The following is a 23,543-nucleotide window of genomic DNA, read 5'->3' as shown; positions in this document are numbered from 1 at the left end:
ACAAAAATTAGCTTTAATTTTAACCAATTTCATTTTGCCTATGAAGTACAGTACATATGCTATTTAATGAAGGGGAATAATTATTACAAACAAGTCTTATATAACGTTGCATCATTTAAATTTCATTTTTATAAAATAAAAGAACGTTTCTGGCCATCGTTTTGGCTGGGTAAAAAGTTATTTCCCCCCTTATTCAATGCCAAATGGTGGGAAAATATTTCATTTATAATTTATAATGAAAACAACACGATGACGACGGTGACCTACTTAAAAAGCGCGTACAACTCGCATAGCGCTTCAATATCTGTAGTACAGATGTTTCGAAGGTCATGTGCCGACCTCTTAAAAGTCATAAAACATTGTTGAACGACCGCAGCTTTCTAGTTTCGATGCTGCTGAGTATCTCTTCTGCGATAAACATTCTTCGAATATTTATGTTAATAAATATCTAATTAGAAAAATATTAATATCGATAAACTCCGTAATAACGTGTGAGAGTGATCACTTTATCGTGTGAAAGTAAGTCCTAGACCTTTCAGATCCAGATGTTAGAAAAAACGTCGATGTAAGATGATAAAGTAATCATAAAATGCAATATAAATATTACAGAAACAACAGTAAATTGTCTGACTAACAAATATTTATCTGTTTATGGACATCTTAAATTTATTTACAGAAAATTTATGTTGAAATTCGTAATTTTTACTTTATAAAAGTTTTTCCATTAAATTAATTTTAATTAATTTAATCGACATAATTATCAATTTAATGGGTAGATTATATCTTGGATAGGTTTGGTTTTATTCGTGTACTGCAACGCGACATGTTGGTGATCTTCCGTGGGGGAATGCCTCCCGGAAGGTTATTTTTTAATGGGGAAACTGGTCCCTATTTAGATGTTACTAACGTGAAAAAACCCGGAAAACTCCACGTGGCCGACCCGTTGGTAAACGCGAACACGTGACCAACAATAATTATAACGTATATTCAATTTTGCCTCTCTCCTCTGTACACTGAGGCTTTTTTTCCATACGCGTTGTGAGTTCGCCAGGCCCACATTAGAGGCGCCCTGCAATGAGGGACCGAGCCCGAATTATCCTCAATAGACCACCCGAAAGATTCCTGAAGATTTTCGAGGTTCGTCCGGATTCCCAGAGCGGTAGGAAGACTCCTTAACTATGGCTAATATGAGAAAATATGGCTAAAATACTTCCTAGAAAATTGACACTTAAGACTTGTATAACACTGCAGAAAGTAGAAATCAAATCAACACTCAAATTATATACTGCATAACGTTATTATACAGTAAACTCCTCTAACTCGGACAAATTTTTTCGAAACAGTAATTTAAAATCTGTTGACAATAGAAAAATTATAATTAACCAGTGTTTTCAATATCCAGAAAGCTTGCTACTGTAGTTGGTAAGTTACCTTGCCAAATTATTAGACCCATTGACTAAAATCATACTTTTTGTACTATTTTCTTCTCTTTTTTCTTAATATTGATTAAGGAATGAGTTTTTTTAATGTTATTCTTATTCTCTATTATATCACAAACACTTCTAATAATTTTTTATATGACAACATGTAATATAAAAAAAATCAAGTTTCTACTACAAAAAGAGAACTGGTAGAGGTTCTTATTAAAGTATAGCACCATAGCCCAATGATGAGAACAAAAATAAAAATAAAATAAATGTATAAATAGTAGTATTCCTTGTCATATAAACGCACTACTGACTGTTAGGGGTGCAATACAAAATACTACTTTTCATTTTAAAAGACAAAATAAACATATTTTAAATAATTCTAACAATAACTGCATTATCATTGATTTATTACATCAATAATAATGCAATTTAATTAAGAAAGTGTCGATTTTTTGCATGGGTATAATAATTTGGCAAGGTGCTGTAAATTGCTGTATAATGTACTGTCACGAGTTCATTTTCTGCAATGATAAATTCAGCAGTATAACTACAAAAATTGAGTAAAAATTCTGTACGGAGCCGATCGTATTAAATTACTGTACAATACTGTTTATTCACCTTGTTCAGAAAATACCTGACTAACTGGGACAACCTTCATACCCTATTATACGAGTTAGAGAGGGTTTACAGTATATTGAATAAATTATTATTTGAGCGCGTTAGAACTTTACGACTTTTGAAACACAGATGTAATACGAATAACGAGAATGACAATTAGAAACTGACGTATTCAAAATGGAGGGGAGGGGAAAAGTTTAGTATATATTTCCATTATTTCCTCATATAAATCACGCTATAAAACGTTAAAATACGGAAATGAAAAATTACAATATTAATAGCTTTCGAGAATAAAAATAATCCTCCTAAAAACTAAACTAGTTGATAAGATTAAAAAAAAAATAGTTGAAATTAGTTTTAAAAAGATTAAATATATTCAATATTGCATTTAATATTCTCTGATGACAGATGATTACAAGTAATGCTGAAAGGTTGGGTAATTTTTTCTGGCTGCTTAACCGAATTGCATGCACATTTGCAATACTGATTTTAAACTGTTTTAATTATATAATCGCCTACAAAAATAAGAGGAAAAAATTCATTTTTCTAGTTATACCTTATGGCAATTTGTGAAAATTTGCTCTCTCGTTTTTAAATTCTACTAATTAATTCTAAAATGGCAACTATTGCATTGCGGTTGCTACATTCCTGAAATAAGCGTGTAAATCAAGATTCGTGCAAAAATTACGTCACAAATATGCATTAACATTCGAGAGATGTATTCTGTGAACGTGTATAGTCAAATTTAAACATCTTGTCGATTTATTTGATACAAATTAATTAAAATTCGGAAAATTTACTTAATAATTGCGATAATGGAATAAAATTAAAGAAAATCTGTAACGAAAATATGCGTTAATTGCGTAAGAAAATCGTTTTTTTCAAATTTAATTACAAATTTACCTGTATTGTACATTACAATAAATTTTATGTTGTATGTAAAGTACTGTACTTAACTCAAGAAATCGGAAAATTGTATGAACGTAAGAGTTAATCTTGCATAAGTCATGTTCACGGAGGATTTTTGTCCCATCCTGCATGAATATAAATAGTTCGTTATTTAATTTTTAAACACAGAATTCTATTGACTTTTTTACACTATTTTTAAATAATACGCATGTAAAAACCGCGTAATTGGCGATTACACTATAATCTATTGACTATTGGCGATTCCTTATTACTAAAAAATTTTATTTATTTGCTTAATTAATTAATAAAGCCAAGAAGCGGTTAGTCGTGGAATCGATTCAAAGTTACTGAATATATTTTTTAAAATAATTCTAGAATTCCTTTTATATTTTTATAGTTTCAAACTCTATCAAAGTATTTTAAAAAGCTACGTGGTAATTTGATAGTGACAGTTTTTATTATTATTTTTTCTTCACTTTATTCCTCTTCGTTTTATTTAATTATATGTGCAAATAAATACGGCAGGTTTTTATTTTTACTTTTACGTGTATAACAGCCGTTCACGTTATTTAGCTTTCAAAAAATTGTGCCACCTCTTTCCCGTCAAGCTTCCCATAAAGTCCGGAATTAACTCTTAATATTAAGTCAACCCTATTGCACATATACCACAATTCTCCAATATTAAAACTTTAACAGCATCGATAAAATCCAATCTTACACCTATATCATATACGGCTGAATGGTCGAGACGGTTAAGCGTCAGCCTACCGCTCTGGCGATCCGGGATCGAGTCCAGACAGGACGAAAAAAAACCTCAGGAAAAAATTCCCACACACCCCATCGAGAGACTAGCCGAACACATAATGGACCTGCTAAAAAGAGGTCCTCTTAGTGCCTACAGGGTGAAGAGCTTAAAAAAAACTTATGTATTATGTCCGTTTATACATGGCTAAAAAATCATTAACAAATTTTTAAATTTCGTGCAAAACACGAGAATCTATCGTAAAAAGTTTAAGAAACACTAACCTAGGTAGGCTTTTTTTTTAATCAATTTTGTGCCTACACTTTTTTACAATCTAATTTAGCTAATGCTTTTTAATATCCAAACTTGTATCTTATAAGTTCTTAAAGCTTTTACACTCTTAAGTTATGATCTTTTAAAAGTACTGTTACAAAATACAAATTATTATTATTTATTCGAATAAATATCAAATTACAAAGCGTTTGATCTTTAAAAATTACGTGAAATTAATATAAGTTCGAAATAGTGTTGAACAATAAATTGCTACGTTATTTAATTGTAAATTTATAAAACTACGTCTCGTAAATCTTTTTCTGAAGGCATTTTAGGTGTCTTTCACTTCAAGTGTAGATGGTAAGAAAGTGGTCTGAAAATGAAAACTAATTATAAAATATACATTAAAATAATTAAAACTTAACGGTACGATTTACCATTTTTTTCAATTTTTATTGTTGATGATGATTTTTATTTTCGTTATTTTTTATGACTAGGGCAATTATGATCGCCATATTGTGAAACCCTACAATGAGGAATCTTTCCTCTACTTAAAATTTTAATCTACAAAACTCTTTAAACAATAAAAAAAATCCATCAAAAATGTATTCAATTAAAAATATTTACAGTATTCAATAATAACAATTTTTTAATCTAACGTGAAAAAGTGTAGGCAAATATTAGCAAATACCCATTAATCCGGAGTAGTTGAATTGCATACAAGTATAGAAAAATGGTTCCTGTACTTGCAGCTATTATTCTAACTTTAAATATTTGAATATTTAAAATCAGAATAATAGCTGCAAGATTTACCTATTGTTCTGAAGGATTAGATTTAAATCCGGCCTGATAATTCTAATTTTCCATTACTGTATTCTCCTATCTTCTATTCTGCTGTCAGACCTGCCAAAACTGACACTGTCTGATTATATAATGTATTGGGGACTTGTCTTGAAGGATAAAAACATTGTATAAGAAATTAATATATAAGACATGTATAAGAAATTAATAACTGTAATTACTGTATTTTCAATTTCTTTGTATATCTTAATTATTATTATTCTTAATTAGAATATGTTACAATGAATAAAATGTATTTCTAGTGAATTTTTATTATGATCTCTTTAATAACAAATGATTATAGTCTTGATAATGTTCTAAATTGATGAAGGACATTACAATATTTTAGAACATTTAAAATTTTATCATCAACTTTATGTCTAGATAGCCTTGTTTATAAAAAGAAAAACAAATTATTCAACAATTTGCATTCAACATAAATATTGTAACCTACCTGTTCCACATTTTTTCACAAGTAAACAATCTCTCTTCAATAATATAAATATTATTCTTGAATACATCTAATAGAACAGCTTCTATACAGTATTTTTATTTGGCAGGTTATTTTAGCTACCAAATTAATGTAAATTCAATCGATTATGAGCAAATATGTGGTTTATTATTACAGTTTGAAAATTCATAAAACAACAGGATTCAATTCTATGATGTTTTAATTTTATATTTAATCTTAAAATCACTGTAAAGCTCCAAGTATGTTTTTTAAATAGGTTTACTTAAATTCATAGTTAAAACAATTCAACAAATATAAATCTGAAGGCTATTAGATACATTAAAAATATATACTAGACTCTCTAATACTCATATATTCACATTGTATCATTGAAGAAGACACACGCATATATTGGCATATATTTTTAATATTAAAAAATGTGGAACAAGCAAGTTATTATATTTATGTAGAATGCAAATTATTAAATAAACTCTGCTTATCTATCTACATAATTTTTGTTTATTTATAATAGTGATAAAGTTATAAATATTACTTTTCTATTTCTATATTTTTATTCAAAATGTGAATACAATACAGAACTGGGAACAGTACTCGTATTTGTGGTTTTGCCTAGTGACAAGTAAATTCGGAGACAAGTAAATTCAACTTACATCATTTTTTGACTTGTCGCCTCTCCTGGAACAAATTACCGATGTAAGGCGAGGTATATCTGTATTTTACAATATTTAAACAAGAATAGCATTTTACATTTAGATTTAGTTTGTTACTTTATTTTTTTATTTATTTCTGTTATTCTTTTTTGTGAGCTGATTCCTGATTGATATCTCAGAAATTAATGTCTTGAATACTAATTTACCTAATTAACTGATTAAAAGTAGGAGAAATGAATTCCACTAATGTAAAAATTATAAATAAAAATACAATGATTTTCTCATATATTATAAACAAAGTTTCTGATTTATAAAAATTTTTTGTAATTCAGAATAACGTCTTATTAGTACTGATAACAAAAATATTGTAAAGCTGATAAACATGCTGAATGTCATAACCTCAATGCATATAATAGTAAAGAGAGAAAGTATGCTGGTTTAAATAGGGCTGATAGGATTGGATTTTAGAAAAAAGTCAGTTGGATTTAGACATTTTTCTGGGAATAACATTCTTTAGTTCTACTAAAGATGCATTTAATTGTTGCTTTTTTATTTTCAGCTGCAGGATAACTGTATCTTTATTTCTTGTTAGTCATTTTCTCTGGCATGGAAAGTTTTCTCATTTCTCAAACTAAGAATAAGGAAAATGCTGTACCTCTTCAAGAAACCTGTTCTAGTACAGTGGGTGATCGGTTAACGAACATAATCCGTTCCAAGACTTTGTTCGCTATCCGAATTGTTCGTTAACCGATTATCGATTTACCATAGGTTTCTATGGGAATTTGATTAATTCGTTCTGGAGACCCCCAAAAATAAAAAAAGTATATACTTTTTTACTACGTTTATTCATATGTAATAATAAAAATACATATATACACGGTCTTGCATTTTTATTAGTCATGTTTTTTCTGTTTGTGGGGGTTAAAGAATCTATCCAATGTCGATTGCTTTTCTGTCTTATTCATGATTTTTCAGAAGTAATTAATAGCATTGTAATTGTAGAGATCCCTAGGCCTATTAACCTCAACTTGGTTTGGATGCCATTTTAAGACCGTTGTTCTGACATCTTCCTACTTCAAAAGATCTTTAATAGCAGATATCGGCATAAATCCGCATTTTCAGAAGAAAACGTAAAAGAATTGTTTCTGTCAGAAATACAAAAGGCTGGAATTACAAGGGACAGTTTCAAAGTTTGGGGGAATACTATCCGATCAGTATATACTGGGTAGAACGTCGATGTCGATGTCTCCCGCGCTCCGAAAAGTTTTGAATTGTTGCCTGAAGACAAAGGAAGACCAATCAGTATTCGTTATTTTACGTCGCTTCTTGTGTTTGTTCAGTGAAGTGTTCGTTATCTGAACATATGTTCGTTGTCCGATCATAAAAATTTTTCGCGAAAGTGTTCGTTATCCGATTTGTTCGTTAACCGATCACCCACTGTATTTAGTTTGCTCTAGTTTTTTTGAAAAGAAGACACTCAAAGTTGTCTGTGCAAGTTTATTCCTGCCTGTTCTATTTTTTCCTCATGCATCATAAGATATGCAATACCAAAACTGCAATATCTTGTTATTATGTAACTTTGAGGCTCTATGGAAGGTCATTTCACAAATTTTGGCCAGAAGCTACACTTTTTCAAGCAGGGCTCTGGAGTATTTAAAGAATATGAATGTTGTGCTCTAATATCTGCTAAGAATAATCAATACAATACAAATCTCCCTTATGTCTTCTAGAGATAGTTTAATAGAAACAAAACATTTTTGGCATAGCTTACGGGCCTGTGTCAGGTTCTACACATTCAAATTAAACAGTTTACTGAGTGTTCCAAGATTGTAATGTTCCAACATTTAAACTGACTTTTTTAAAAAGCTTTTTTTTTCTTTTTAAATCAAGTAATCTAATGCATTGAATTAAATAAAAAATGACATGTTGCTAAGACATGCTTTATGTCTTATTAGATTTGTTTAATCTATACCTTTTATATATCAGATAGTCATCCTCACTATTGTGCATCATGGCAACTTAGCCAAGATTTGTGAAATGAACTGAAAATGTTAGGTGAAGAAACAGTAAAGTTGTGAGTTTAAACTCTTAGAACAAAACTTGATATCTTGCATTCATTCATGGCCATTTATAGCAGTGGTCCCCAACCCCCGGGCCGCGAACCAGTACTGGTCCATGGATCAAATGGTACTGGGCCGCCCAAGGAACATTAAATTACTGGTATTTCCATTTTATTTACTATGGTGTATTTCTCTCGGGTTTGTCCGACTTTTAATGGATGACGGAACAACAGTATAAACTGGACATAAGAAACACACTTCAGGTGTCATTGTCTCCTATTACCCCCAGATGGAACCGTCTTGTTGCAAAGAAACAAGCTCAGGGTTCTCATTGATTTAACTTTCTAGTGAGTTAAAATGTTAACTCACATTATATTCATTTTTTGGTGTAACTATATTTTATTTTGAAGGCATGTTTAAATACAATTAAATTAAAATTATTAAATTAAATCAATCTAAAATATAAACAATCAACGTCCCCACTCAGTGGGCTGCGGTAAATATCAAACGTTGACCAGTCCACGGCGATAAAAAAGTTGGGGATCGCTGATTTATAACACCAAATTCCTACTATACAATGTCAATTTTGATCTATTCAAGGAATTTGTGAAACAGATCAAATAAAATAGTTTTCTTCTAGCAAAAGCCCACTGATTCACCTGATGATATGAAGAGAAAGTGTTCCTTATCATCCTATATTTTTGGATGAAATCATCTGAAAGCACCATCTTTTTCAGTCAGTTCTACTGTCATCCTTTTATTCTTCATCCTCAATCTTCACCAACTGCCAAATATTTGTTCATATAATCAAAAAAATAGATTATTAATTAAACTTTAAACCAATTCTGTTAACTAAACAGTTATGGTAATATAAATCAATGCACTTTACAGACTTCAAAACCTTATGGCAGTTGATATGAGAAGTTTTATTTTGTAAATATCTGCTGTTAAATGTTTTTCACGTTAACATATGTAACATAACATTTGAATTGGATATTTAAACGATGATAAATTGTAATTATTATTATTTTTGAATTTGTTTCAAAACATTCTGTACAACAAGGTTTTCAGTCACTTTTTCTTTGCTCATTGACAAATTCAAGATAAAGTATTACTTTTTCAGTACATAGTTATTCTTTTATAAAGGCTATTCTCAATACATTAAAGTCAACAGATTATGAACTCAGTATGAGAAGACTTACTCTTTAGGGAGGTGTTACTTTATTATGATAGTAACTCTTGCTAATAACAAGAGCTACTGTCATGATAAACTGAAATCATTTGGTTGTTGTTTCAGAAGTTTGTCTTTTTCTGGCAAAGAAAAACTCCTGTAACAATGACACAACAAGAAGCAAAGCAAAAAGTGAGGCTCAAATTATAAGTCATAACATACTTCCAAATAAATGGGCATAGACATGTCATCATAAATGATGAAACTATTTATACAGCTGATTCTTCAAAAACTCCAGATAACATACCAAAAAAGTAAAATTTCTTAAAAAAAATTCTGTTTGGATTGACATCAGCAAAGAAAAATAAAAAAGGTTATTGTAAGCCATATTTACTTCCTCTAAACTGGTCCTTACCAATTGATATCAACTCTAACAATATACATGAAAAATTATTACCATTTATTAAAAAAAATTATCAATCAGAGCAATATATTTTTGGTCTAATGATGTTACAGCCCATTGTGATAAAATTTCAATTGTTGAGATGGAAAAAACAGCATTATTTTTGTTCCAAAAGAGTTTAATTCCCAAATATACCTCAACTACATCCAATTGAAAGATTTTGGACTCACTTAAAACAAACTTCACATTTGAAAAATTGTTAGAACAAACATTATTATTAATTAAAATGCACAATAATAGCAAAGCATAAAGAATTTGACATGGTCTATTTCAAAATGCTTTTTGACAAACTCAGCTTGAATTTCAATGGCTGCAGCTGTGGCCATTTTAACAATCACTAGCTAATATTTCAGTAAAAATATTTTATCAATAAAATACTTTTCTACACCAACAAATTTTATTATCAGTAGACAACCCCCAAAATAATGACACAGATTAACAACATTTCTATTAATGACATTGTGTGTACATTTAAATATCGTTAAACCTTATAATGATAAAATAACATCATTTTAGTAACAAAATATTCATGAATCTAACCCTACTACATACAGAAACGGATTTAAAAAACTTACCTCAGTGCATTTATGAATAATAATGCTGAAGTAAAATTTAAAAAGGCTTTACTCTGTCAAATAAAATAATCATTGAACAGAGGAAAAAGTTAAGGGGAGAAAAACTGTTCAAGTTGGATAACATACTAAATTTCATGCATAAACAAAAGACAGAACATACAGGATCCATTACAATTTTAAAATTGTAGGAACAAAACACATCATTAACCAAGTGTGAGGAAAATGCAATTTTATTTAGATTTACAATTAATTATAAATATTTAATGTGCTTATATAAAATATCATTCAAAAGGTAATTTGGTAGCAAAGATTATCTTTACTATCAATCCTAGCATTTTTTAATGTTCTGTACATATTTGTAATATAATTCTTTTGTGAATAATAAATGCTATTCAGCAAATAAAATCAACAATCAGATGTGAGAATGTTCTATGAGGCATGAAAGCTTATGATGCCTCAGAGAACAAAACATTTTTGCTGTTTTAAAATTTTCTCACAGCAGTCTATGAGCTTTAATTTAGCTTTAATTATGTAAAAATTGTGTATTTTTTAGTTCATAAGCAAATATATAGACCAATCAATAATTTATAAAATTATTCACGATTACAACAAGATGGTTTAGTTAACTAGTAAAATAATCAATTTCTATTAAAACAAAAAGTAATAAACAGATCTATTGGTTCTCTGCTTAATAGAAATAATTTATTCTTCAAAATATCTGTTACAGTTTTTGTTTTACAGAATTTTATCTATTTTGATTAATCTTTATGGAAAGAACTGTAGTGCAATCTTGACCTAGGTCATTGTTCTCATTTTTTGTTTGGATGACCTTTGTCTCAAGACATACAAAATCCATGACAACAATTTAAATTATGTAAAGATTGATACATTGATATGTAAAAGAAAGAACAGTATTTTTTATTAAATTATTATAAAATGCTATGAACAACATTTTGTATTTCTATTTAAATTATTAAAAAATTTATCCCAAAACATAAATTTCATTAATAACTTAAGCATAACTTAATTTTATCAGCAGAGTTTATGTACATTTTTATTCACTTTAGAAAGACTTTAGAATACTAATAAAAAAATTTCAAATGTAAATAATAAATATGAGATATTATCCAAAACTTTCCAGACTACTGCTATGGCACCAAAAGCTTTTCTTTTAGAAAATTCTAAATGAAACTTAATTTATGAAATTTGAATAGCATTTCTATTCTAATGGTAGGCAAACATTAGTCAATGATTTTCAGTGTTCTAATCAGAATTCAACCAGCATAATGCCTAAAAAACTGAGAAAATTTGTAAGGTAATCCATGATCAACAAAGCATTAATGACATCAGTAGAATTGTGCATGTAGGATATGGGACATATCAATGAATAATCCAAGAATTTCATTATCTATATATATAAAAATGAATGTTTGTGTGTGTGTGTGTGTGTGTGTGTGTCCTTTATGCATTACCACACCATTTATCCAATTGCCGTGAAACTTTGGGAAGTTGTTTAATATACTCCGGCGAAGGTTTGTGGCATAGTACGATTGCCATAAAACTTCGGAAAGTTTTTTAATACACTCCCGCGAAGGTTTTTGGCATAGTACATTTATCCTACGATAGATGGCGCGTGTTTACACGAGCATTCGAGCACAGTGCGTCCGATCGATTTCAAATTGTGAAGACCATTTCCCCCTTCAAAAAATATTTCTATATATGCATTTGTGAACTGTTATTTACGATATTCGTAATAATGTTTGTTTAATCACTTTATTTCAACTTTTTTTTGCTAATTACGTATTCGCTCGAACTTTGTTAAAACTTTAACTGTATACCGAACAACAACCGAAGTTGTAGAAGGAAATTCGCCTATTTTACCGATCTAGGGATCCCCTTTTCCAAATTTTAATATCATCTAATAATTTAAAAAGACAAATTACAATAAAACGGTTTATTATCCAACTATCAGAAATTTCACAACATGCCAAGGAAGAGAGGAAGGAGCAATTAAATAATTAAAATTATAAAGGATTTAAAAATATATATAAAAATGGGGAATATCGCACTTCTGACAATCGCAGCGAGTGTGTGGGCTAAATTTGGAGAATCCGTGCTTCTCGCATGGACAACTGTATGTGGCCGGCTCACGCGTCGAAAAACCTTCCGATTTATTCGTGTACGCACCAGACGGAAAAACAAAAAATATCGTGTATCCACAAACACTCCAATAAATAAATAGAATTGAAACGACACTTTGAAATGTTTTCCCGATAAAAATTAATAATAATAATAATAATAATAATAATGATAAGTTTCAATAAAAATAATAAAATGTAAATTGAATTTTATCATAACGAGTTTGCTTGAATTTCCTTTCTTCTGAGATCGCAGCAATGCGCGACGGGTAAGCTAGTTCTTTAATAAAGTTCATGTATGATACATCGTTGCAAAGTTTGTGTCAAGGCTTTTGTTAGACAGTCAACAGCAACATTGACTGACTAAGAAGTTGCAGGATCATGTCAAAAACAATCAAAACTTTTTTCAAATGCCACACAGATGAAAGATGTGTGTAAACACATGATCCAGAAATAAAACAGCAGACATCTCAGAAGAAAAATCTTGCATCATCATGATCAAAAAGTAATATAAGGTTAATGTTGTTATCTGACAAACAATAAGACATATGACACAACAAAAACTAGATGCTGCACAATGACAATGCACCAGCCCATGCATCCCTGACAGTGAAACAGTTTTTGGCTTTAACAACATGAGAACCGTCTCCATCCTTACATTCATCAAGCTTAATCTCCTCGCAATTTTTTCTATTCCCTAAAATGATCCCTTCAACTCCTTGAGCTGGAAGATCTAGCTGAAAGAGTGGCAATTTGAGTCAATTGAAGATATTGAGATAGAATCATAGGCAGTGTAAAATGAACTGTCTAAGAAAGACTTCCACAGCTGCTTCTGTGCATGTCAGAAACATTGGAATTATTACATAACTCACAAAAGAAATACATTGACAGAGATAGTGATAACTAGTTTTTAAATACAACCATTTTTTTTTATCAGCATAGTATGGAAACTTTTGAACAGTACTAAATACATTTACATTCTAGTCAGTTATATAGAGTTCTATAATTTGAACCTTCATTAAGCAAGGAACAAGTATACCCATTTTGAATTTTTATCTATTTCATTATCTATTAATGCTAACTTCACTCCAGTTCATTAAATCAAGCATCTCAGTCATCAATATCAAGTAATTTTTCATACTACTTATCAAAATTGTCTTACATTGTTACAGATGCTAAATAATATACAAGAAAACAAGTTAAAACTTTCAGATTAAAATAGGATATAGTAGATTTACATTACATTTTTAATGCTTTCTATATGCATTTTGATTATACAGTAGAGCGTCGTTTATCCGAATCAATTGGGGACTGGGGTTGTTTGGATAACTTATTTTTTGGATAACTGATTATGTACGAAAAAATATATTAACCTATCCCGTGTTGAAATTTTTCTCCGTTGCGTGTCGCTTCACGTTGAATTTTCGTTAATGTTAAGCTTAACGTAAACTTTTTAAAATAATAATCGTGGTTATTGTATCGTTAAAAATTATTTCTTTATTTTTTAAAACAAAATAAATACATTGAAAAATATAAAAACAAAAAAAAATATACTTTAGAAGTTAATCTAGTATCAAAAACGTTCGACTCAGCATGACACGCAGTCCTCAGAAAAACACCACACAAAAATGCCAGTGCTGCCAGCTAAAACACACATCAACAAAAAAAATATTGGAGTAACCCAAGATATAGCCAAAGATTGCAGCGCCACAGCACTATTAAAAATTTAAATTTGCCGACTGGAATTCTTTCGGATAATTGACGTTTCGGATAACCGACTTTCAGATAAACGATGCTCTACTGTAATACTATCCATTAAATATTGTTTCCAGATTTTAATTTTAAAACTATACAGGGTGTATCAGAATGACATTTTAAAAATTTGGTGGATTGTAGAGGATGAAATTTTGAACGTTTTGATATAAGGAACCCATAGCCAGAAATGTAATATAAAGTTTCTACAGCAGTAGGAAGTGCTTGACCATCCTTCACTTTGGTAGATACCCTTCCGTCCATTGATGTCATGTTATTGTTCTTGACTTCTTCCTCTGAGGTTATGTAAAGTCCCTTGTGTACACAACACCTGTAGGAACAGTTCATGAGCTTACGGAGCGCATCTTTACAGCATTTAATACCATCAGGGGAGCGTGGCATCTTACAGAGAGTCAGACAAAACATTTTTCGTGTTGCACATTATGTAACGAAGTTGGTGGTTGTCACATTGAACATTTACTCTAAAGTACTGCAGCCACTGATTCGATGTACAGTTTGACTGTACTCTACTGTTTTGTCAATAAAACATGTCATAAATACTGTATTCTGCTGTTTCATTCAGCATACTGACTGCAAAGTGCAAAGTGCTGTAGAAACTTTATATCACATTTCCCGCTATGGGTTCCTTATATGAAAACATTCAAAATTTCATCCTATACAATACCCAAATTTTTAAAACATCATTCTGATACACCCTGTATAAATTATTTTACTGTAGTTTGTAGTTAAAATTGTTATTTATCTGAAAAGTTGAAAATGATTTTAAATTTAGATATGTATCATTGAAAAGTTCTTTTCTTATTTGTTACTTGGCATTTATAACAAAAGGCAGTTTTTGTTGAATATATTAGATTAGTGATGTGTCAGTATTATTTCCAATTTTTCATAGTAAATCTAAGCTATTATTTGCAATATTTTCACAGTTAATTTGAAGATCAAAAATATATATCTAATAGAAATTTTAATATATCATAAAAAAGAACCAATTTTAATCCATGTTTTTTACAAGAGTATTATACATATGACAACAATTTTTTTTTAAATAAATTATTAAATAATTTAGAACCTTCTGGAATAAAAGAACTGATCCGGGGCAGAGCTTGAACCTGCAACCTCCTCTTGCCATGCAATGCGCTTGCCTGTTGAGCCAACCGTACCCCATGCACGTCTTCATTTCCAGAGGTATATTAATTTAGATATAACCTTTACTTGATTAAACATAGCACTGGCTGGGGATGACTCCTATGCTGATGGCCTAATAACATCTCCTCAATGGCACTCAGTCAGCTAATGTATTACCCAGGGATATATATATATAATAAAGGATAATAAAGGTTCTAAATTAGTTAATAATTTATTAAAAATTATAATTATTAATTTAGTTAAGAGATGGCACCAAACACCTCCCTCTAGTGACAAATTACATATGAAACTTTAATTATAACTAAAAACCAAAAATGAATACACAAACCTACAACTTTTTCCAGATCTAATAGCAAAATTATTGCTTCTACAAATGAACTTCATATAAACACTAAATATGACAATCTATCATGAAAATCTAATTAATCTAATCAATTTTTAAAAATTTTTTAAATTCTTTAGGAAATAAATTATACAATAAAGAGATAACATTATCGAGATGACATTATTAGAAGACATTTTGTGTTAGATAACATTATCAATCTGACTTCTGAATTAGTTGTAGAAGATGCTTACATATGTAGTCAGTGTTTAATATTAATTTATTAAAAATTCAAATTCTAAAGGACTTGACTCTAACATACAGTAATATCCCGAACTTACACAATAGGTGGGACTGAGCGACAACTGCATAAGTCGAATTCGCGTAAGTTGGGGTATAATTTCGCAATTTGTGTAAAATCCAAGTCGGATGTATGTAAGATAATAAATGTTCTCGTTAATCTTATCTCGTCTTTTGATTCATTCACGGTTACAAGAAATCACCACATAGAGTCTCTTGAGTCTCCGTAGATATAACAAACACAAAAATAAATAACACAAAATAAATTGTAGCTATGTGTCGATTCCGCATGACATGTCCGAACATGTAAGGTGAACAATAGCATGGGGGAGTGAGTAATCAAGAGTTGTGTGGCACTCAAACAAAAGACGAATCGACGAGATTCAAAAATCGCATAACTCCGGGTTCACATAAGTTGGGGTAGCATAAGTCAAGGTCAATCAAAACTTCAGGCAATAGAAAATCAATTTTCTATTGCCTGAAGACGACGTGCATATTTACGTCGAAAGCGCTCGCAAGAATAAATTATTTTTAATTATATTTAACGCCTCATAGTCTGAAGTTTTGGAAGAAGTTTTGATTGAGATAACTGTTGGCGTGACATCCAACCCCAGTACTTAATACTCCTAATAAGTCAAGATATTACTGTATTTTAAAAATTAGATATCTAAAATATTCATTTCAACTGTTAAGAAAATAAAATAAATTTACATAATAAATTACAGAAAAGGAAGAAATTCAAATAAAAAAAATATTGAATTCAGAATAACAAGTTCTCACTTATAACAGGAGATATTTATTGCTATCTATATTCGAAAAATGCGATTCTAGTCTATTTTTTAAGATTAAAAAAAATTGTGCAGAATATACACAATAAAAACAAATTAATTTCCATTTTATCAATTTCTTGTATTTCATAATAGAAATCTTTCATTTTAATTGATTTATTGTACATATAAAGAAGGCAACTGTTTATCCATAGCTTTACGGTTTTATAATTTATTGGGTTGTTCGGAAAGTAATTTTGTTTTTTTTCTGTGAAAAAAAACAATATTTTTATAATAAATAAATATTTTATTTAATTATATATTGACCATTCTGGTCAAATACCTGTTGTCATCATTTCTGGTAGTAGAATGATTTCACATTCATAAAAGTTTTGATCGTTGCTTACAAAATCTGATCCAAGTGATTTTTGACATTGTCATTTCAAGTAAATGTCTTACAGTTAAAAAGATATTTGTATAGACCGGAAAAAGTAATAATCTGAGTGTGCTCGATCTGGCGAATATGGCTGATGTGATAGCACCACCTATCTAAGTTATAACAGTTTCTGACCAGTTACCAAACTTGTGTGAAATTTGACATTATTGTGGTAAAACACTACACCTGTTTTGTTGATCAATTCTGGCCGCCTTTTCTGTTTGATGATATTACTCAATTTGTTTACTCAATGGCAGTACACTTTTGAATCAATTGTTAAATTGTATGGGAAAAGCTCCAAAAAAAATTTTCTTAAAATCCCACCAAAGAGAGCATCTCTCTTTAAGAACATGTGGAACTCATATATCGAGCTTTGAAACAAAACCAATTTGTTTCAAGAAATCATAAGCAGTTCAATTTGACAAATTTAATTAATCTCTTAATAATTTCATGTGTTGTTATTCGGCAGTTTGACTCAATCAGTACCTTTATTTTGTTTTCATTGGCTTCAACTAGACATCCAGAACGTGGTGCATCTTTCAATATTGAAATTGCCAGACAAAATTTTGTAAACCAGTTTTGGCACTGTCGTTCTGTCAATACATCTTCTCCATACACGTCACACAACTTTTTTTCCTCGCTTGAACAGCATTCTTACCTTTTCAGTAATAAAAGAGCAAAATATGCCAAAAATGCTGCTTCTGATCTTCCATATTTGATGGGACACAAAAAATAAACAATTGCACAAAATCTAACAAAATTTTTTACAAATAAGCCTTAAAATGCTAACTGTCAAAATATATAATGGTAATATGGTTTAGAATGAAAATGGCGGGAAAATACGATTAATCCATCTAGTGATAAAAAAAACAAAATTACTTTCCGAACAACCCAATACAATTAGCAAGAAATGGAGAATGAGCAAAACAAAAAAAACTGAAATGAATTACACTTTAATACATTAGAAATTTATTTTATCAATACTTTAAATATTATATTATATTATATTGGAAAATGCATTAATTAGCACAAAATTTTTACTTAAAATATAAAGAATTATACTCAAGTTATTTAAAGTAATTGAATATAAAAATAAAAACTCATTCATTTTTAAATATCATATTCATTGCATTCTGTAACATATTTTTCCTTCCAAAGATTACATTCCCATACTGTTTAAGAAAAATATTCATTTTTGATTTATCAGCAAGCAAAAATCAATTAATCTTAAGCATTTTAATAATAATAAAAATATAATTTTACAAATTCTTTTCTACTGTAACATAATATTTCCAAGGGTTAACTATTTTGTAATAGATATAGTTTTCATATCTTTTCTAATTCAAAGTTATCCTTGTATGATTTTCATCATAGATTATAGTTATATACCACAATCATTTAAAATTTCCTTGTATTAATATTGCATGTATTGTTTTCTTACTGAGTATTATTTTCTGATATCCTAAGATAAAAAAAAAAATAAAAACATAATACAATTGAAATAGTAAAACAATAAAAGGAAAATGATTAGACTAATAATTTTCAATGCATAGCAAGCAATTATTTATTGTGACATCACAATGCTGGGTTGCAATTTTTAATCATATTTTTAATTTGTTTAATTTAAAATATATACTCTCCACCTCAAATTAGTGGCTTGCCCCCATATATCATACTTTTTCTTTAACAATAGAGTGGTGCCAGTCATCTATCTAACACCTTACAGTGGAAAATTTTTGAATTGAAATAATGCGACTTCCAGTTTGCATCAGAAGTTCATATATAGTTAATCGTGGCCTTCTATGCCTAAGGTTTCCATATCTGATCTCGTCTTTCATCTATCTAACTCCATTCTCAAGATTAATTAAGGACCGACAGACAGACAGAAGAACGACAGTGGGAATTTATAAATCTCCAATTTTTTCAAATTGCCCAGTTACCTTATCTCATTGGAAAACAAACTTTGTTAAATGATATACAGTTGACAATTAGGTCACTTTCAGACAAACCACTCAGTCATACCACTCAATAGTTCCATATATCCTCATTAAAATTCTTATATTTTGTAGGTACGCTTTCACATGGACGTTAATGGTGCATTTCTTACCTGCCAAAGTAGTGTGAAGCTTTTCACACAGATCACTTCCAATGGCAATGTCAACCAACCCAAGGTCACTTTGTAAATTGTAAATTTAAGTTATTTCCTAGGAAGGTCAATTAAAAAGGCCAAACACGTTGAAATAATAAACATTCACTGCATTGACAAATCTCACCTTGGCTTGTGCAGAATGACATGTTCTGATATTTTTTTTACACGGATGCTGGCAGACCAGACAAAATTCNAGAGCCTTTACTACATGAAAATGAAAATTAATGAATACACTGTGTACAGTAATTTACCTGATAAGACAGACCTCAGAAAAATACTTTATGAGAGCTTTTATACTTTTATAAAGCTGTCTATAATGAAAATTAATTAACTAAGGATTTTTTTGCCCTGCCAGGGTGTGGCCGAGTTATCCGGAGTGCCGGGTTATCGAGAGCCGAGTTTTCGAGGTTCTACTGTAATAATAATAAGTTTCAATAAAAATAATAAAATGTAAATTGAATTTTATCATAACGAGTTTGCTTGAATTTCCTTTCTTCTGAGATCGCAGCAATGCGCGACGGGTAAGCTAGTTCTTTAATAAAGTTCATGTATGATACATCGTTGCAAAGTTTGTGTCAAGGCTTTTGTTAGACAGTCAACAGCAACATTGACTGACTAAGAAGTTGCAGGATCATGTCAAAAACAATCAAAACTTTTTTCAAATGCCACACAGATGAAAGATGTGTGTAAACACATGATCCAGAAATAAAACAGCAGACATCTCAGAAGAAAAATCTTGCATCATCATGATCAAAAAGTAATATAAGGTTAATGTTGTTATCTGACAAACAATAAGACATATGACACAACAAAAACTAGATGCTGCACAATGACAATGCACCAGCCCATGCATCCCTGAAAGTGAAACAGTTTTTGGCTTTAACAACATGAGAACCGTCTCCATCCTTACATTCATCAAGCTTAATCTCCTCGCAATTTTTTCTATTCCCTAAAATGATCCCTTCAACTCCTTGAGCTGGAAGATCTAGCTGAAAGAGTGGCAATTTGAGTCAATTGAAGATATTGAGATAGAATCATAGGCAGTGTAAAATGAACTGTCTAAGAAAGACTTCCACAGCTGCTTCTGTGCATGTCAGAAACATTGGAATTATTACATAACTCACAAAAGAAATACATTGACAGAGATAGTGATAACTAGTTTTTAAATACAACCATTTTTTTTTATCAGCATAGTATGGAAACTTTTGAACAGTACTAAATACATTTACATTCTAGTCAGTTATATAGAGTTCTATAATTTGAACCTTCATTAAGCAAGGAACAAGTATACCCATTTTGAATTTTTATCTATTTCATTATCTATTAATGCTAACTTCACTCCAGTTCATTAAATCAAGCATCTCAGTCATCAATATCAAGTAATTTTTCATACTACTTATCAAAATTGTCTTACATTGTTACAGATGCTAAATAATATACAAGAAAACAAGTTAAAACTTTCAGATTAAAATAGGATATAGTAGATTTACATTACATTTTTAATGCTTTCTATATGCATTTTGATTATACAGTAGAGCGTCGTTTATCCGAATCAATTGGGGACTGGGGTTGTTTGGATAACTTATTTTTTGGATAACTGATTATGTACGAAAAAATATATTAACCTATCCCGTGTTGAAATTTTTCTCCGTTGCGTGTCGCTTCACGTTGAATTTTCGTTAATGTTAAGCTTAACGTAAACTTTTTAAAATAATAATCGTGGTTATTGTATCGTTAAAAATTATTTCTTTATTTTTTAAAACAAAATAAATACATTGAAAAATATAAAAACAAAAAAAAATATACTTTAGAAGTTAATCTAGTATCAAAAACGTTCGACTCAGCATGACACGCAGTCCTCAGAAAAACACCACACAAAAATGCCAGTGCTGCCAGCTAAAACACACATCAACAAAAAAAATATTGGAGTAACCCAAGATATAGCCAAAGATTGCAGCGCCACAGCACTATTAAAAATTTAAATTTGCCGACTGGAATTCTTTCGGATAATTGACGTTTCGGATAACCGACTTTCAGATAAACGATGCTCTACTGTAATACTATCCATTAAATATTGTTTCCAGATTTTAATTTTAAAACTATACAGGGTGTATCAGAATGACATTTTAAAAATTTGGTGGATTGTAGAGGATGAAATTTTGAACGTTTTGATATAAGGAACCCATAGCCAGAAATGTAATATAAAGTTTCTACAGCAGTAGGAAGTGCTTGACCATCCTTCACTTTGGTAGATACCCTTCCGTCCATTGATGTCATGTTATTGTTCTTGACTTCTTCCTCTGAGGTTATGTAAAGTCCCTTGTGTACACAACACCTGTAGGAACAGTTCATGAGCTTACGGAGCGCATCTTTACAGCATTTAATACCATCAGGGGAGCGTGGCATCTTACAGAGAGTCAGACAAAACATTTTTCGTGTTGCACATTATGTAACGAAGTTGGTGGTTGTCACATTGAACATTTACTCTAAAGTACTGCAGCCACTGATTCGATGTACAGTTTGACTGTACTCTACTGTTTTGTCAATAAAACATGTCATAAATACTGTATTCTGCTGTTTCATTCAGCATACTGACTGCAAAGTGCAAAGTGCTGTAGAAACTTTATATCACATTTCCCGCTATGGGTTCCTTATATGAAAACATTCAAAATTTCATCCTATACAATACCCAAATTTTTAAAACATCATTCTGATACACCCTGTATAAATTATTTTACTGTAGTTTGTAGTTAAAATTGTTATTTATCTGAAAAGTTGAAAATGATTTTAAATTTAGATATGTATCATTGAAAAGTTCTTTTCTTATTTGTTACTTGGCATTTATAACAAAAGGCAGTTTTTGTTGAATATATTAGATTAGTGATGTGTCAGTATTATTTCCAATTTTTCATAGTAAATCTAAGCTATTATTTGCAATATTTTCACAGTTAATTTGAAGATCAAAAATATATATCTAATAGAAATTTTAATATATCATAAAAAAGAACCAATTTTAATCCATGTTTTTTACAAGAGTATTATACATATGACAACAATTTTTTTTTAAATAAATTATTAAATAATTTAGAACCTTCTGGAATAAAAGAACTGATCCGGGGCAGAGCTTGAACCTGCAACCTCCTCTTGCCATGCAATGCGCTTGCCTGTTGAGCCAACCGTACCCCATGCACGTCTTCATTTCCAGAGGTATATTAATTTAGATATAACCTTTACTTGATTAAACATAGCACTGGCTGGGGATGACTCCTATGCTGATGGCCTAATAACATCTCCTCAATGGCACTCAGTCAGCTAATGTATTACCCAGGGATATATATATATAATAAAGGATAATAAAGGTTCTAAATTAGTTAATAATTTATTAAAAATTATAATTATTAATTTAGTTAAGAGATGGCACCAAACACCTCCCTCTAGTGACAAATTACATATGAAACTTTAATTATAACTAAAAACCAAAAATGAATACACAAACCTACAACTTTTTCCAGATCTAATAGCAAAATTATTGCTTCTACAAATGAACTTCATATAAACACTAAATATGACAATCTATCATGAAAATCTAATTAATCTAATCAATTTTTAAAAATTTTTTAAATTCTTTAGGAAATAAATTATACAATAAAGAGATAACATTATCGAGATGACATTATTAGAAGACATTTTGTGTTAGATAACATTATCAATCTGACTTCTGAATTAGTTGTAGAAGATGCTTACATATGTAGTCAGTGTTTAATATTAATTTATTAAAAATTCAAATTCTAAAGGACTTGACTCTAACATACAGTAATATCCCGAACTTACACAATAGGTGGGACTGAGCGACAACTGCATAAGTCGAATTCGCGTAAGTTGGGGTATAATTTCGCAATTTGTGTAAAATCCAAGTCGGATGTATGTAAGATAATAAATGTTCTCGTTAATCTTATCTCGTCTTTTGATTCATTCACGGTTACAAGAAATCACCACATAGAGTCTCTTGAGTCTCCGTAGATATAACAAACACAAAAATAAATAACACAAAATAAATTGTAGCTATGTGTCGATTCCGCATGACATGTCCGAACATGTAAGGTGAACAATAGCATGGGGGAGTGAGTAATCAAGAGTTGTGTGGCACTCAAACAAAAGACGAATCGACGAGATTCAAAAATCGCATAACTCCGGGTTCACATAAGTTGGGGTAGCATAAGTCAAGGTCAATCAAAACTTCAGACTATGAGGCGTTAAATATAATTAAAAATAATTTATTCTTGCGAGCGCTTTCGACGTAAATATGCACGTC

The 23,543-nt window shown here is 30.1% G+C and overlaps 1 protein-coding gene and 1 long non-coding RNA gene across 2 annotated transcripts in view; one reads left to right on the top strand and one right to left on the bottom strand.

Annotated features, from left to right (window-relative positions):
• LOC111624473 (mannosyl-oligosaccharide alpha-1,2-mannosidase IA-like) overlaps nucleotides 1-23,543 on the bottom strand; it is a 52,436-nt gene that overhangs the window by 14,279 nt on the left and 14,614 nt on the right. The window lies entirely within an intron of this gene.
• On the top strand, nucleotides 4,275-4,556 carry LOC111624475. Its single transcript, XR_002756579.1, has 2 exons — nucleotides 4,275-4,398; nucleotides 4,470-4,556. It is a non-coding gene; the product is annotated as an uncharacterized LOC111624475 (long non-coding RNA).

Source organism: Centruroides sculpturatus, unplaced genomic scaffold (genome assembly GCF_000671375.1).
Source record: "Centruroides sculpturatus isolate CEXI.00-Female unplaced genomic scaffold, Cexi_2.0 scaffold286, whole genome shotgun sequence".
NCBI lineage: Eukaryota > Metazoa > Arthropoda > Arachnida > Scorpiones > Buthidae > Centruroides > Centruroides sculpturatus.
Note: the sequence above shows the minus strand (reverse complement) of the source record. Positions and strands in the feature narration are given on the sequence as shown.